Below are 18,230 nucleotides of genomic sequence, written 5' to 3' on the forward strand. Positions count from 1 at the left end.
AGTTAAATATTTAAAACTGGTATCCATTTAAATAATATCTGGAGAAACTATTTTCTATGGACGGTTAAATGGTTTATTTCAAATGAGACACCAGCAGTTAGACAGGTGTATTGGTGATTCTTAAGATTTCTGGGTAAAATAGCATAAGTTTACATAAGTTTCCCATATAATATTATTCTGTTTGAACTTTTTTTTCTTACAAGATCAAGGTAGAAAATTTATGCATTGTTTGAGTCACAAAAATAGGAACGTTATTTATGGTATGCTTTTTCTTATTAATAAATTTAATATGCTGTTAGAGAATGTAAACAAGGTTTCAGAGATCACTCAGCTTACTAAGGGCAACAAACTTTTTCAACCTATGAGAGGTCCCTCCTTACATTCAAATACCATGTTACCTAGTAAACAGGAAGGCTCTCTAATAGAAAGCCACTCCACAGCTCTTGACTTCAGATATCACTCCAAGTAAAAACACTAAAGTTAAATTATACAACAGCAAGACAACTACGACAACAAACTCTTTCCCTATAAATTCAAGTCACCTTCTCCCCAATTAGCTTGAATTAATGGAGTCTTACTATACCATAATTTAGGTATATTAAGATATTTTTTTAAAAAGTAGATGGAAAATTTCCTCAATATACTAAGTACTGTTGAATGCAAACAGGACTGAATGGATTCCAGATGAATACTGCAGGCCACCTGGGAATGGAAGATACAGAAATGACTTTGGGATGGCCACCAAGCTAGGAAGAGGTCCACAGTCTGTCACAGGGAGGGATCTGATTTTTTAATTAAATCAAAATTAAGGGCTTCCCTGGTGGCGCAGTGGTTGAGAGTCTGCCTGCCGATGCAGGGGACACGGGTTCGTGCCCTGGTCTGGGAAGATCCCACATGCCGCGGAGTGGCTGGGCCCGTGAGCCATGGCCGTTGAGCCTGCGCGTCCAGAGCCTGTGCTCCGCAACGGGAGAGGCCACAACAGTGAGAGGCCCACATACCGCAAAAAAAAAAAAAAAAATTAGATGTGGTTAGAGAAACTAAAACAGAGAACAAAGATCACAAAGAATTATACAAGATAACATAGAGGTTATCATGGGAGAATAGGAACTAAATGCATTTGTTTAGAAGGCCAACCATTAACCCATGCAAAATACTACTACTTACTTTTCTAAGTAGTAAATTCAGTCAAGTTTTCTAAATATAATACATTATTGTATTTACAGTATTACTATGTAGAATAACTTTGAGATTTCAATACTTGTTTCTATATCATGGAAGAAAAATAAATTATAAAATCTCACAGAATATAAAATTTTAATCCTTTTTACATTATCACATTCATATTTCTCAAAACCTTTGTATAACCTACAATAACTTTAGTACAGTTTGGGTGGTGAGTTTTTAATATAAAAATTACTACTAAAGATAAAAGATGCATACTTCTCAACTTTACTACCTTCAGTACCATTTGTATCTGCAGTGTTGATGCTGCAGAATTTTTTGTTTCACCATTGCCAAATTAACTTCTTTCTTAGGAATTTTATTGCAAAGGCAAAATTAGTGATGAAAAATTTGCCTCATTTCTGTCAGGGAGTTATCTGATTCAAGACAATTTGTTAGGGTACCTTTTAAAATTGCACCTCCCAAAATAAAATACTTAGGAATAAACTTGACTAAAGAGGTGAAAGACTGATATGCTGAGAACTATAAAATGTTAATAAAGGAAACTGAAGATGATTCAAAGAAATGGAAATATATCCCATGCTCTTGGATTGGAAGAATTAATATTGTTAAAATGGCCATATTACCCAAAGCATTCTACAGATTTAATGTGATCCCTATCAAATTGCCCATGACATTTTTCACAGAACTAGAACAAAGAATCCTAAAATTTATATGGAACCATAAAAGACCCAGAATTGCCAGAGCAATCCTGAAGAAAAAGAACAAAGCAGGAGGCATAACTCTCCCAGACTTCAGACAATACTACAAAGCTATAGTAATCAAAACGGTGTGGTAATGGCACAAAAACAGACATATGGAGCAATGGAACAGAAAAGAGAGCCCAGAAAGAAACCCACACACCTACGGTCAATTAATCTTCAACAAAGGAGGCAAGGATATAAAATGGGAAAAAGATAGTCTCTTCAGCAAGTGGTGTTGGGAAAGTTGGACAGCTGCATGTAAATCGATGAAGTTAGAATACACCCTCACACCATACACAAAAATAAACTCAAAATGCCTTGAAGACTTAAACATAAGACATGACACCATAAAACTCCTAGAAGAGATCATAGGCAAAATATTCTCTGACATAAATCGAATCAGTGTTTTCTTAGGTCAGTCTCCCAAGGCAAAAGAAATAAAAACAAAAATAAACGAATGGGACCTAACCAAACTTACAAGCTTTTGCACAGCAAAGGAAACCATAAACAAAATGAAAAGACAACCTACAGAATGGGAGAAAATGTTTTCAAATGATGTGACCAACAAGGGCTTAATTTCTAAAGTATACAAACAGCTCATATAACTCAAGAACCAAAAACAAACAACCTAATTGAAAAATAGGCAGAAGGGGGCTTCCCTGGTGGCACAGTGGTTAGGAATCCGCCTGCCAATGCAGGGGACACGGGTTTCAGCCCTGGTCTGGGAAGATCCCACATGCCGTGGAGCAACTAAGCCTGCGAGCCACAACTACTGAGCCTGCAAGCCACAACTACTGAAGCCCACGCACCTAGAGCCCATGCTCTGCAACAAGAGAGGCCACCGCAATGAGAAGCCTGCGCACCGCAACAAAGAGTGGCCCCCACTCACTGCAACTAGAGAGGGCCCGCACACAGCAACGAAGACCCAACACAGCCAAAAATAAATAAATGAAATAAATAAATGTTAAAAAAATAAAAAAAAAGAAGAATAGGCAGAAGACCTAAATAGACATTTTTCCACAGAAGAAATACAAACGGCCAATAGGCACATGAAAAGATGCTCAACATCGCTAATTATTAGAGAAATGCAAATCAAAACTACAATGAGGTTCCACTTCACACTGGTCAGAATGGCCATCATTAAATACTCAACAAATAACAAATGCTGGAGAGGATGTAGGAGTCCCTCCTACACTGTTGGTGGGAATGTAAGTTAGTACAGCCACTGTGAAAAACAGTATGGAGGTTCCTCAGAAAACTAAACATAGAACTACCATATGACCCAGCCATCCCACTCCTGGGCCTATATCCAGACAAAACTATAATTCAAAAAGATACATGCATCCCTAGGTTCATAGCAGCACTATTCACAATAGCCAAGACATGGAAACAACCTAAATGTCCATTGACAGATGAATGGATAAAGAAGATGTGATACATATAATGGAATACTACTCAGCCATACAAAGGAGTGAAATAATGCCATTTGTAGCAACATGGATGCAACTAGAGATTATCATCCTAAGTGAAGTAAGTCAGAAAGAGAAAGACAAATACCACATGATATCACTTATAGGTGGAATCTAAAATATGACACAAATGAATGTATCTACAAAACAGAAACAGACTCATAGACATAGAGAAGAGACTTGTGGTTTCCAAGGGGGAGGGGGTTGGGGGAGGGATGGAGTAGGAGGTTGGGGTGAGCAGATGTGTTATTATATATAGAATGGATAAACAACAAGGTCCTACTATATAGCTCAGGGAGCTATATTCAGTATCCTTTAATAAACCATAATAGAAAAGAATACAAAAAGTATATATATTATAACTGAATCACTGCTGTAAAGCAGAAATTAATACAATATTGTAAATCAACTATACTTCAATTAAAAAAAAGGAAAAAAAAGACAATTTGTTAGGATGTTTCATTTGTTTCATTCTGAAATATATGCCAGGTCCAGGAAATAACTTGTCTTTGCTCCTAAGGACTTCCAAAAGTGTAGCTTCTAGAGTCTTCTCAAAGGTATCAATAATTTAATAAAAAATTAAAAAGAGCATTCTGAATCCTGGGGTGTTTTCTCCTAAGCTTCTCTGGATAAGGTGAAATCAGAGTTATTATTACTAGGCTAACCTCAACCCAGGGCATTTCCCTAGAAGAGAGCTGATCTTGGACACCCAGTAATCCATGGTTCTCAGACTTAATTCCTTCATCTGTTTGTATCTCTTGCAGAATGTTAAGACATTATGAACACAGCTTTCTCAAAGTAGATTCTTTGAGAATAATACAGCGAGCATGTATTGAGCCCTTCCTTCTTAGGCGCTTGGTAATCAAGAATAATAATAACAACAGCAATAATAATAATGGCCTATTCTACTTCTAAAAGCTGGTAACTCAATGATGTAGAAAGAAAATTATGAAGCAAAGTGAAAAGTGTCATGATGGAAGCATGGGCACAGTATTACGAGAGCACAGAGGAGAGTCTTAATAATTATGCGAGGGTGTCACACCTATAAGTATACAACATGGATTCTCACGTTTGTCCTAGAATCACTCATACTTTCCATCACTAAGGTGCATAATGAGGAATTTTTAAATTCACATACCTAATACTCACTGGACTCTCCCCTGACCATATGCTAAGGAACACTAAGTATTTCTTATCAAGGGCAGGTTATGTAACAGATGTTTGATTAGAGCCTCATTATTAATGCCAGGGGTCATTAGTAGCAAGCATTCGTCAGTGCTTAGACATAGTAACTCAAGAGGACACATGTTGGGAAAATGCTATTTCCCTGACAGCCATTTGATTTGTTGTCCATCTATTATATGTGAACTATTAGTTAGATTCAGTAAACTGTGATCTTTGCTTAGAGCTATCAATTGTCGAGAACGGGGTTAAGTGTAGGTTTGTGAACAAGTATCTTTTCTTTAACAACAACAAAAGCAACAAAAAGTCTTTGCCCGTTGAAGGATTCTGGTTCAAAGTTAGGAAAGGTAGCTTTATCAATTATACCTAGGGGGATGAGTCACAGTAGTTAAAGTACCCTTTTATTCCTCCTAAAGACAACAGATAAGCAGTGCCATGGCAACTAAATGTACAGTTCTTTGTGTACACAGTTAAAGAGTTCATGCATTGCTCAGAAACCTAGAGAAATCACAAAGTATAATTTTTCTCTCTTATATCTTTGACACCATTTGTTAGATTACTACCAAAATGTTACAGTAGCATTCGTTGTGGTTTAAGAACAGAGGGATGCTAGCCCAAGAAAGCACTGCATGCTGCTTTCCTAAGTAAATCTTGCTAAAGAGAGTGTCTTTTCCTATTAACTTTTGATGGAGATGAACATTTCCATGGCTCTGGGCTCACATACTTTTGTTGGACCCTATCTGAGTGAGATGGAGCTGGTGGCCTGGAATAATGTGCTGGAACACTACCACAATCGCAGCTCTCTAAGGAGGATTTCACTAATCCACTCACGGATCCATGGTAAAACCATGAATATACCTGAGATCATTTTTTTTTGATCTGACTACAAAGAAAGTTTGCTGAACGAATTGATGATGCAAATAACATCGTATACTACATGTCTTTCTTGAATAATGGTAAGGAAATAGGGGTCTTAAACTATTTGAGAAGTAAATTTGGAACACAAACAAAAAACGCTCTTCCTACATGAGAGCTAAATATGGTAATCAGAAAACAGAAGTGATGCTTTCAGGGCCTAATTAATAAATGGCTTTATGAAAAAAATCCTTTGGATTAGCAACACTGGAGTTCTTTGCTTGAATTAGCTACAGGGCCTTCACATATGCTGCTTTCTCTACCTGGCTCCCTGTCTCTTACCTCTCCGCCATAGAATTTTCCATAGCCTTTAATCATTTACTAATTTTGTGAGTATTTTGTTAATATATCTCTCCCCCAATAGACTAGACACTTTTGTATTTGTTCACTGTTGCCTACCTACCACTGTGGCCTGGTTCACAGAAGACACTCAAAACTTATTTTTTGAAAAAAAATATTATACACACACACATTTTGTGATCTCTTTCTCTGGGGAGTATCTTGTGGGTAATTAATTCTGTTCAGTAATTTAGCACCATAAAAGAATATTTTTGTAAGCATTATATTTATAGTCTATATTTCATAGAATGTTTACAGTAAAAAATAAACTTCACAATTAGTTCTTTTGGTTTTAAGTTATGGAAACCTGTTTGAACTAGTTTTAGCAAAAGGTAGTTTCTTAGATGCATATATGGCTATCTCACACAACCCAAGGGCAGGGTGATGGTGTGAGATGGAGCTTTATCCAAAAACTGTGGAGAAACCAGAATTTGCTCTTCATATCTCAACTCTGCCTCTCATTATATATTTGTTTCATTCCTTTTCTCCCTCTCTCTCTCCACACCCACACCCCCACCGGTAGAATCACTTTTTGGTTCTATTTCTAAAGCACATGTCAGAAAATATCTACTGCCAACAGCCTGTGAGTTTGCAACATTTCCATTTAAGAGCTCAAAGTTTCACTGGATGATCATTTCCCAGTTCTAACTCTAAAATCCCGAGAATGGACTCAGATTAGCTCAGCCTGGGTCAGGAGCCAACCTCTGGCTATATCTCTACAGATGAGGTGGGGTCACTTTGTAAAAATGTGTTTGTTTCCACTGTAACCATTCAGAAGGAGGAGGAAGAAGGAAAAGCCGGTTCCCATAGACATGGGATTGCTGGGAAGGCAAAACCCAGCAGAGGGTTGTATGAAGAAGAAACCTGGTGATCTTTGCCCGCCACTTGCATCGACATCCTTACGGTTACCTTTTATTATGCGTTAATAAAGAAGCAGGCATTGAAGACTTGGTTTGTGGGGGGGGGAACTGTTGTACCTCAATATGAATAATTTCTGCATTTCAGGGGGAAAAATAATGGAGGCAATGGAGACAGAAATTGAACATTTGGGAAGCAGCTGCATGACCCGATTAATTCTTCTCTATACTTTAAAACTATTTTTTCCTTATGCACAATAATATAATGAGATGAGATGTGAGAAGATTTTCTGATTATTCCCTTTATGACTATGTTGAATCTGTGATAAATTTAAGATGGAAGTAGGGCTGGGGATATCCTGGGCACTTGGGCATAATATTGGTTAATCTCTTTAGAATATGGTAATAAAGGCAGGCAGCCATCTTACAAAGGGATTATAGTGGGGACATTTCACAAAGTAAGAGTGGGGTGGCCAGAAAAGCTGCCCCTCTGTCCTTTCAAATCAGATGTGAGGATAATCACAGAGATAACTATCTTGGCTTTCCAATGATAAGCAAGGCATCCTGTAATCATTCTATCCCTGATTAACTTTCACTGGTATTGATTTTAAAAGACATTTTTTTTTCATACAGAAACTAGAAGTGACTTTCAAAGAGAATAAGATCTCTTGGAGAAATGACATCCTCAATAAAAGAATTTTAAAAGAAGTCTCTAAACAAGGACATTGTTCCTACTGGCAAATGATATGACACCCATAGAAACATGGAATTGTATAGTTTGAAGATTCCTTAGAGAAATCATGACTAACCCTTTATTTTACAGACATGAAACCTAAAGTTCAATGATAAGGAGACATCTGTCCAAGATTCGAGTATATTCTAGGGAAAATAATCTAAAAAATTACTATCTAAGTATATTTAATAACAGCTAGTCTAGTAATAAGAGCAAGTAAGTCTAGCTCAATACATGTATAATCAAATATAAGAAAAAAATCATGTTTCCATTCAAATAATGAAAATGAAACTTAGGCTCCTTTTTTGAGATTCATTCATTTATTAAAAAAAAATTACTGTTCTTACAAGTTATATGAAGAACTGTAACATTTTTGCTAAAAGTTTCAAATTCTTAAAATTGAATGAGGTCAATGGCTATTTAGGACAGGGGTCAGCAATCTATGGCCCATGCCTGTGTTTGTAAAAAAAAAAAAAAAAAAAAAAGTTTTATTGGAACACAGCCATGCATATTCTTTTTTGCATTGTCTGTGGCTGCTTTTGTGCTGCAAAAGCCGAGCTGAGTAGTTGGGACTAAAACTGTATATCTCACAAGACTAAAATATGTACTATCTGGTCCCTTTAGAAAAAGTCTGCAGATCCCTGTCTTAGGGCACGTTTCCAAATGGCCATCTTGTAGCAGTCATGGTTATTTCATGAGTATCAATTAATTCACCTTAATTAATCTAAAATTGTTTCATAATCAAATGTTATATTGCATGTGACATGCATATAAGTATCTAGTAATAAAAATAGTCAAGTTTTTCTAGTCATAAACAATATTCCAATCTCCTACACACTTTTTTTTTGTATTTGCATAGGTATATGTTTTCATTTTAGCCTCATGTGGCTTTTATTTTACTTTTTTTTAATTGAAGTATACTTGATGTACAATATTATATAAGTTACAGGTGTATAATATAGTGATTCACAATTTTAAAGGTTATGCTCCATTTATAGTTTTATAAAATATTGGCTATATTCCCTGTGCTGTACAATATATCCTTATAGCTTATTTTATACCTAATAGTTTGTATCTCTCAATCCCATACCCCTATATTGCCCCTGCCCCCTTCCCTCTCCCCACTGGTAACCACTAGTTTGTTCTCTATATCTGTGAGTCTGCTTCTTTTTTTATTACATTCACTAGTTTGTTGTATTTGTTGTATTTTTTAGATCCTATAGACTTTAAAATGTTGATTTACCTATATTTCTCATATAAGAAAAAATTCTGCAGGCAGCACTTGAAACACATAAACAATGGTTGCCACTATAAAAAATGGATGCCACAGGCACTTATCTATGCCCTGATGATCTTCACACTACAATTGCACATTTGAAACATTAACAAAAGTATTTTAGAAGTCACTTTTCCTAAAAAATGCTTTAGTTTATCATAGCTCTAAAGGAATGTAAAGCAAAGGTAAGAAACCTATGGGCCACATACCCACCTTTTTGAGAAATAATAGAAGACAATCCTTTGTTATTTAAAGGATACAGGTTTGAAAATTAATGACTTAACACTCCAATCCATGAACGTTCTTATCGGTCTCCTACTATGTGGCAAGTTCTAGTTAATAACTGAGGTTATAAAAAGGATAAGATATTATGTCTGCTTTTGAAGCACTGACAGTTTCTTGTACTTTATATTTACTAAGAACTTCTGGGACATTAACTAGCGTAGCTATTTTAGTTTATGAAAGCTGCAGCTCAGAATTCCTCTCTAATGAATTCATGTTTGTAGGATGCCAGTATTTTCTAGTAAACCAAGTGTTTGTTTTATCACAAAATTATTTCTGGCATCACATCACAAAAAACCTTAACTTCATGAAGAATTAAACATACTGATAGCCTTATACTGAAGAGTTTGGGATAATATGGGAATTTGTTTTCTCTGAAACAACACAGCAGAAGAGTTGCTCTATTCCCAAAAATGCCAAGTGGTACATCAAGGTCAAGTAAGACTGTTTTCACCAAAGAAATTTATCCTATGTTTGTAACATCATAAATAACTATGAAGAGAATGTCTTCAAAACCATGAGATGTTAGATATGGATGGGATCTTACAAATCATTTTACAGCTTAAGAGTAATAAGTCAACTGAGGTGAGGTCAGAGGCAATTCCATGGTATTTGGAGAAGGATGAGGGGCAAGATACCCCTTGGCCCATGGCTTAGATTGAAGAATTCAAATTTAGATTTGGTATCATTTACAAATGAATTTATATACTCACTCAAAGACCTATTGATAGAACTGAAAAAAAGGTATTCATATTCTTTATATTTGTGTTAAATTACAAGTACATACCAACCACGTGGTACAATGAATTGATATTTAAAAAAATTAATCTCACCATTATTCTTTTGAATAGCACAGTAGATGTCATTTTTATGGTACGGAGTTAGTAAGTTATATATGTACATTATGAATATCAATTTGTGGTGGCGGGTCCTGCTGGCCAGTGCCTCCCTCCCGCCGCCTCCTGGCTCAGCTGGCTCCGGACACCGCCGCCAACCCCGCCTCGCCGCTTCTCGGAGCCACAGCTGCCCTCGGCCTAAGAGGTTTTAAAATGGAACACTCTGATGCAGCACCTAGTACCTATTACCAGGCATTGCTCCGCCCCCGAGATCCCAGACTAAAAGGATGGTTTCTTCTGGACAAGTATATCCCACTTTGCTCTGCTCCATGCTATAGTTGCTAATTGTATGGCTGGGACCAAAATATACGAAGAATAGGCAGCCGTTCTCTTGCTGGGGGATTTTAGTGGTGTATACCCTTGGACGCACACTGCTCTCTCTCTCTATGTTCTGTGAGTTAGTGACGGGAGTATGGGAGGGCCAGTACTACTTCTTCTGTCAGGGCACACGCAGTGGAGGAGAAGCAGACATGAAGATCACCTGCGTGCTCTAGTGGTACTACTTCTCCAAGCTCATCGAGTTCATGGACACCTTCTTCTTCATCTTGCGCAAGAACAGCCACCAGATCACAGTCCTGCACGTGTACCACCGCGCCTCCATGCTCAACATCTGGTGGTTCGTGATGAACTGGGTCCTCTGTGGCCACTCTTATTTTGGTGCCACACTTAACAGCTTCATCCACATCCACATGTACTCGTACTACGGTCTGTCGTCCGTCCCTTCCATGAGGCTGTAGCTCTGGCGGAAGAAGTACATCACTCAAGGGCAGCTGCTTCAGTTTGTGCTGGCCATCATCCATCATCTGCGGGGTCATCTAGCCATGCCATGCGCCTTCCCTCTTGGTTGTTGTATTTACAGATTGGATACATGATTTCTCTGGTTGCCCTCTTCACAAACTTCTATATTCAGACCTACAACAAGAAGGGGGCCTCCCGGAGGAGAGAACACCAGAAGGACCACCAGAACGGCTACGTGACGGCCGTAAACGGCCACACCAGCAGCTTTTCTTCCCTGGAAAACAGTGTGAAGCCGAGGAAGCAGCGTAAGGCCCAAGGGTTGACATCTTATGAACCAGATCGTCTGATTGTAAACACATATGAATTGTGCCCAATGCTCGTTAACAGGTGCTGTAACTAGTTGGCCTACAATAGTGTGACTCACGTAGGACCTCTTTCATCAGCTCCAAACCCCTAGAAATTGTAGACAGATTACCCAAGTAGGCACAAGATTTTTAACATTTCTGGGCTCTCACCGACCCCTGCGCTAGACTGTGGAGAACGTGTTGTTTTAGTATACAACACTGCTGTTGCCTTATTAGTTATAGCATGATAGGTGCTGAACTGTGATTCACAATTTAATAACACTATAATCCACACTTTTTTTGTTTGTTTGTTTCTTTTGTGGTACGCAGGCCTCTCACTGCTGTGGCCTCTCCCGTTGCGAAGCACAGGCTCCGGACGCGCAGGCACAGCGGCCATGGCTCACGGGCCCAGCCGCTCCGCGGCATGTGGGATCTTCCGGGACCGGGGCACGAACCCACGTCCCCTGCATCGGCAGGCGGACTCTCAACCACTGTGCCACCAGGGAAGCCCCACACTTTTTCTTTAACGTAGATCATGCATGTGATTGTAAATTTGTATAATGTTGTTACAGTAGAGAAACACACATGCCTTAAAATTTAAAAGGTAGGGCCCAAAGCTAATTAGTTTAAATTAGGGTATGTTTCAAGTTTTTATTCATTTCTAAGAGCTCCGTTCAGAAAAATCAAAGACGGTGATTTATGAAACTATCGTGTGACACATAATTTCAAGTGACTTGTACATGTGAAATCAGCACCTTCAGTTTTGTAATATTGGCTTTAAATCAGGCAGGTTCAAATCTAGTGGAACAGTCAGTTTAACTTTTTAATAGATCTTTTTTTTTATTGAGTGCCACTATGAATAATGTAAAACGGGAGGGGGGTTCTAAAGCAGTCTTGATGAAACTTCAAATATATATTCTTTGTCTTCAAGATTTTAGGAAGTGTGTAGGATGAGTAGGCCATTTTAAAGTTCAGAAGTGCTAAGTGTTTTTATACAGGAGACGAAGCCCATTTTGCTTTCCACTTGTGAGAGCAGATATATATTTTCCAAGAGAGATGATTAAATGTTTACTATTTGACAGAGTCCCATAGATGAGCAGTGGGGAACTGGTTGCCAGGGTCTAGATTTGGATTGATTTCTGTACTGCTATCTGTTTTGACACAAACTTCTTTTGAAAATGTGCCTAGCTTACCAAAATGAATAAAGGTGGGGAAAGGACCTTAAATTTAAGGTAAAATTAAACAGATAGCTGCAGCATGAGAGAACTGGGAAACTGGATAGAGATGGTTTGTTTAATGTAAATCTAACAGCATCTGTAATTTTTTTTCCTGCTTCGAATCTAAAGGTTTAGAAATACTTGTTTAAAAATAAGACCGCTTATCATAAAATCATGTCTCACACCCTAGAGGCAGTGATCAAACAGATAAGGACTGTTGTGTGTGTCATTTTAAAGTGCTGGAATTTAGCCTCTGAATACCTCCTCCATTGGAGGGAAAAACATTCACTGAACCACTCATGACACATCTGAGAAGGTCGTTGACAATGTATAAATTAATTGGTGGTTTGATATTTATGTAAATATCAGTTTATCATGCTTTAATTTTGCACATTCATATTATAGGGAGCCAGTTGGTTCTCTTAATTAGTCTTGTGGGTTTTCTGTTTGGAAGGAGTCACAGCATCTGTTTACATTTACCTTATCAAATCTAGAATGTATATATTTGTAAATGTATGTCTTCCTAGGTACTAGCTTGCGAATGTCTTTACATATTTCATTACAGAAACTATAACATTCAATAGTGTGCTGTCAGAGTGTGCTTTAGCTCATCTGCATATACCCACAATGTTAAATAATGTCTATAATCATTAAAATGTTTTTGATTAAAAAAAATTTGTAACCTTGACTTGGCATGTCATTTTTTTACATTCTAAAAAAAAAAGTAGACATGGTCTTGAGTTACCTAAGTGTTTAGAAGCCACAGAGGAAGTGGCATGCTAAGGTGGCATGGCCATGAAGGAATGAGACTGGAACTAAAGCCTGAGATCCAGATCCAATCTAGCATACGGTCCCTGCACTTATGTATATTGGTATTAGGACCCCAGTGAAGCCATGTTCTGGTTGAAGTAAGATATTATATCATAATATCCATACCTACCCATCCCTCAACTACAACATACTGCACATAGTAAGTATATATTAAATGTATGCTTTCTTCATTCACACTGTAACTGACTTCCCCAATAATTTGGAATGAGAGGATATTAAGAATAAATCACTAAGGAAACAATGGATTGCCCGAGGTAAATTATCCAAACCAGATATTTGATCCACTGTTGGATCAAATATTTGGATCAAATATCAAACCAGATATTTGATCCACTGTTGCAGTTTTGAAAAATGAGAAATACAGGAACACATTTAGGTCTGTGCTATACATTACCCCAAGTGGAGAGCTATTGTTATGAGCTTAACTCAGGTCAACTTAGGCCTCAAACCCTACTTTAAATGCCTTTCTTGCAGAGGAACCAAGTATCAAAACTAAAACAAACCAGAAAAACTACTACACTTTGATTGTAAGCATGAACAGCAAGTCTGAGACCTTTCTTTTGTTGATTTGAATAATTACTTTAATTTTTACTATAATATTGATAGTGTAGACCTGGCCTCACTGTAAAAGATAAAAAAAGGAGGAAAAATACTCATAGCATACATACATAAAAAATATATCCCATTAGGAAAATGGGGAAAATGTATAGAAGAGGGAACTCGACGAAAAATCATGAAAATTTTCAACTTTACTACTGATCAATAAAATATAAATTAAGATTAGACAAGATTTCTATCACATTATTTTTTTATCATACTTATAAATGGCAAGGATATGGAGAAACAGAAACTCTTAGACAGTACTACTGCATATACAAATCAGAACAACTATTTTGAAGAACAATTTGGAAATATATGTCAAACACATGCAAGTCTTATTGCTTCATGCCTCCACTTCTAGTTATAGACCCTAGGAAAACACTTAATTCTTGAGCATAAAGATGCAGGTACATGAATGTTCATTACAGTATTGTTCATTATTGCCACATAACAAGAAAATCTAAATTACCAATCACAATAGATTAATAAAAAATGAGTAATATTTATTCAATGGGCTATTATAGAGCAGTTAAAATGGATAAACTTGAGCTACAGGTATCAAACTTGGTAAGTATCTAGACATAATGATAAACAAGGGAATGGAATTACTCGGAACAGAATTACAATGGAATACTACACAGCCATAAAAACAATGAAATGCTGCCATTTGCAGCGATGTGGTTGGACCTAGACAATATTATGCTTAGTGAAATAAGTCAGAGACAAAAAGGCAAGTACTGTATGATATCACTTATATGTGGAACCTAAAAAGTAATACAAATGAAGGTATATGCAAAATAGAAACAGACTCAGATATAGAAAACAAACATGTGGTTACCAAAAGGGAGAGGGAAGGGAGGAGGGACAAAGTAGGGATATGGGATTAATAGATGCAAACTACTATGTATAAAATAGATAAGAAATAGGGATATTATTTATAGCACAGGGAATTATAGCCATTATCTTATAATAAACTATAATGCAGCATAATCTTCAAAAACACTCAATCACTATGCTGTTCACATGAAATTAATAAAATATTGTAAATTAACTATACTTCAATTTAAAAAAGACATAATGATAAACTAAAAAAAGAAAAATTTCAGAAGAATAGGTGAGCATAATAGCTTTATATAAACTTTAAAATATGCAAAATTATGCTCTATATTCTTCACATCTATAGGAAGTGAAAGCTGTTAAACAGGCATGAAAACAAACATCGAATTTAAAATAACAGTTACTTCTGTGGTGAAAGTAGGCAAAGGGAAAAGAAAGAGTACATGGAGAACTTGGAATTTATCTAATGTTTTATTTTCTTTTTATTTGAAGTAAATATGGCAAAATGTTAAGATCTTATAAAGCTGAATGAATGGTGGATACATAAATGTAAATGGTATTATCAGTGTTTTCAAACTGTGGGATGATACCCGTACTGTGGGTCTGAAATCACTTTGAAAGATTGAGGTTTATATTTTTAAAAAGAATAAAGTAAAAAAAAATAGTAAATATCAGTGTAAACTGCAGTACATCTAAACAGTGTTTTGTGGATAGTTTGCTTCAGTTATTTGTATATTTATGTATGTATGTAAATGTGATATAAAATAGGTTTTCTTACTCTGAACTTTGGGTAAAAATGTTTTAAAGGTACTGTATTATATTATTCTATACCATTTCTATATTTTCAAAATATTTCATATTTAAATTAAAAAAATATATTATGAATTGAAAATATTGTAAATCAGTAGAGCTTTAAAAGACAGCTATAACTTTTAAATCACAGAATTAGGTCTGTTTAACCACTTATAATGTTAAATATATTTTTAAAAATATTGATATCTCAAAAGGATAGATGAGTCAGTGAACATGAAATTTGAACTGAGTCTCCGAGTTACAATTTTTTTTTTTCTTTTTTTCGGTACGCGGCCCTCTCACTGTTGTGGCCTCTCCCGTCACGGAGCACAGGCTCCGGACGTGCAGGCTCAGCGGCCATGGCTCACGGGCCCAGCCGCTCCGCGGCATGTGGGATCCTCCCGGACCGGGGCACGAACCTGTGTCCCCTGCATCGGCAGACGGACCCTCAACCACTGCGCCACCAGGGAAGCCCCCGAGTTACAATTTAATGTTTAGTTCTCTGAGTTAAATTGCTTTTTATAAATCAAAGTTTTTCTAAATCTTAAATCCCATTCAGACATGTTTATTTTGCTGTATTTGAATTAAAGCTTAATATATTGGCATTTTTAAGTTAGTTATCATTTAGGTTTCTTGGAGATGTAACTCTGGAAGTGTAATGAGAAATCCTTACATGATGAGTAACCATCAGAAACTAGATTAAGAGAATAAATGAGGGGCTTCCCTGGTGGCGCAGTGGTTGGGGGTCCGCCTGCCGATGCAGGGGACGCGGGTTTGTGCCCCGGTCCGGGAAGATCCCGCGTGCCGCAGAGCGGCTGGGCCCGTGGGCCATGCCCGCTGGGCCTGCGCGTCTGGAGCCTGTGCTCCGCAGCGGGAGAGGCCACAATGGTGAGAGGCCCGTGTACCGCAAAAAAAAAAAAAAAAAAAAAAAGAGAGAGAGAGAGAGAATAAATGAGAAAGCAGGCCAATGACTTTTGACCCTTATATGTGTATTTTGTTTTCTTATTTTTCTCTACTAGGACAGGGTTTCAAAGCTTCCACAATAGCCAATATGCTTGGCCTCTGATACACACAAATTATTTACTCCATTTATGTATCACTTATGTCAGATAGTATGTTAAGTTCTAATAAACTGAGTGGGAGATGGCAGGGGGAGAAACCTGTATAAAATAGTTCCAAAATGAAGCCCTTATCCTGTGGAAAGCTTTCAGAACATATACCTATGATTTCAAAACTGTGTTTATGTGTCTTTTTGCAGAAGGTATTAACAAAAGCCAGCTCATATACATTTCTATTTAAAGTTTTCTTAGTGTCATTGATACTAGTTGTAAATTATTAAAATTGGAAGATATTGAATGAAATCAAGACAACTACAGACTATACTGGCATTCATTAGCATATCCTTGACATCTAGATTTATCTATTCTAATAAGCTATATAATGCACAGAAACACAATTTTAAAATGCTTTAGTAACAAAATGTATTTATCACTGAATTTATACCTTTGGCACTCAAAAAAGATGCAGATGGGCCATAATTCATAGGGTCTATATATCTTCCAAATTTGTTTGTTTGCTTTATTCATGTCTGTTACTTTCAAAAAGGATTTTGAGATAGATTGTAATAAAAGGCCCATGCAATAGGCTTGTTGACCGGAAGATAAATTATCTAAAGCATTACAGTAAGGAAGAGAAGAAACGGTTATTGAGGGGTGGGTGAAGAACATATAATTATACAATAGTATTAGCTAAGAAGAGTTACTTTAATTATCTACTAAATTTAGCCTGTACTTCCTGGAAGTCAAGACAAATTTTTAAAAATCAGTATGAATCGTATATGTCTAGTTGTAGTTAATCAGAATAGATAAATTCGAGTTTTAAATCTAAGGGACACAACTTTTTTAAAAAAATCATGAATTTTTCCATAAGGAACACTCAACAACATAATGGATGACATTTTGAGTATTCAATGGGGTTTTAGAGAAGTCATTGAAACAGTCTTCCCTTGACCATGTTGTATGTCAAACCGTGATAAAAAGCTAAAGGGGATCTTGTTTGTGTAGCTCAGCAGGCTGTATATTACAGATGTACAATGATTCCATCAGTAATAATTTATAAGTTTGGCAGCTAACATACTTGAGGAAAAAATATTGTTTGAAACAACCTTGGTAGACCAAAGGGGGTGGATTATTTGAGAAAATGGATACTTCAAATGAGAAGAATGTTTTTGTTACCTAGTATGGTAAACTGAATATTGGCCCCCAAAGAGAGCCAGGTCCTAATCCCTGGAATTTGTGAATATCACTTCATATGGAAAAAGGAACTTTGCCGATACAATGAAGTTAAGGATTGTGAGATGGAGAGATTATCCTGGATTATCCAGGTGGTCCTTAAATTTAATCACAAATCTCCTTTTGAGAAAGAGGCAGAGAGATTTAACTACAGAGACAGAAATCAATGGGTTACTGATGCAAGATGTTATGCTGCTGGGTTTTTTTTTTTTTTTTTTTTGCGGTACGCAGGCTTCTCACTGCTGTGGCCTCTCCCGTTGTGGAGCACAGGCTCCAGATGCGCAGGCCCAGCGGCCATGGCTCACGGGCCCAGCCGCTCCACGGCATGTGGGATCCTCCCAGACCGGGGCACGAACCCGTATCCCCTGCATCGGCAGGCGGACTCGTAACCACTGCACCACCAGGGAAGCCCTATGCTGCCGGTTTTGAAGATGGAAGAAGGAACAAAGGAATGTAAGAAATGTAGCTCTAGAAGCTCGAAAAGGCAAGGAAATTGATTCTCTCCTAGAGCTTCCAGAGGAAGGATAGCCCTACTGACACCTTGATTTTGGTCCAGTAAAACTGATTTTGGATTTCTGACTTCCAGAACTTAAAGAGAATAAATGTATATTGTTTTATGCCACCAAGTTTGTGTTAAGTTGTCACAGCAGCCACAAGAAACTAGTCTACCTAGGATAACATGAAAAGTATCTTTACCAGAAGTAAA

The 18,230-nt window shown here is 37.1% G+C and overlaps 1 protein-coding gene and 1 pseudogene across 1 annotated transcript in view; one reads left to right on the forward strand and one right to left on the reverse strand.

Annotated features, from left to right (window-relative positions):
- The window catches only part of IL1RAPL1 (interleukin 1 receptor accessory protein like 1), a 628,876-nt gene that overhangs the window by 302,262 nt on the left and 308,384 nt on the right, over window positions 1-18,230 (reverse strand). The gene's annotated exons all lie outside the window — the stretch shown is intronic.
- Window positions 10,028-11,012, forward strand: LOC132482587 (elongation of very long chain fatty acids protein 5-like; annotated as a pseudogene).

The sequence above is a fragment of the Mesoplodon densirostris genome, chromosome X (assembly GCF_025265405.1).
Source record: "Mesoplodon densirostris isolate mMesDen1 chromosome X, mMesDen1 primary haplotype, whole genome shotgun sequence".
In the NCBI taxonomy this organism is placed as follows: domain Eukaryota; kingdom Metazoa; phylum Chordata; class Mammalia; order Artiodactyla; family Ziphiidae; genus Mesoplodon; species Mesoplodon densirostris.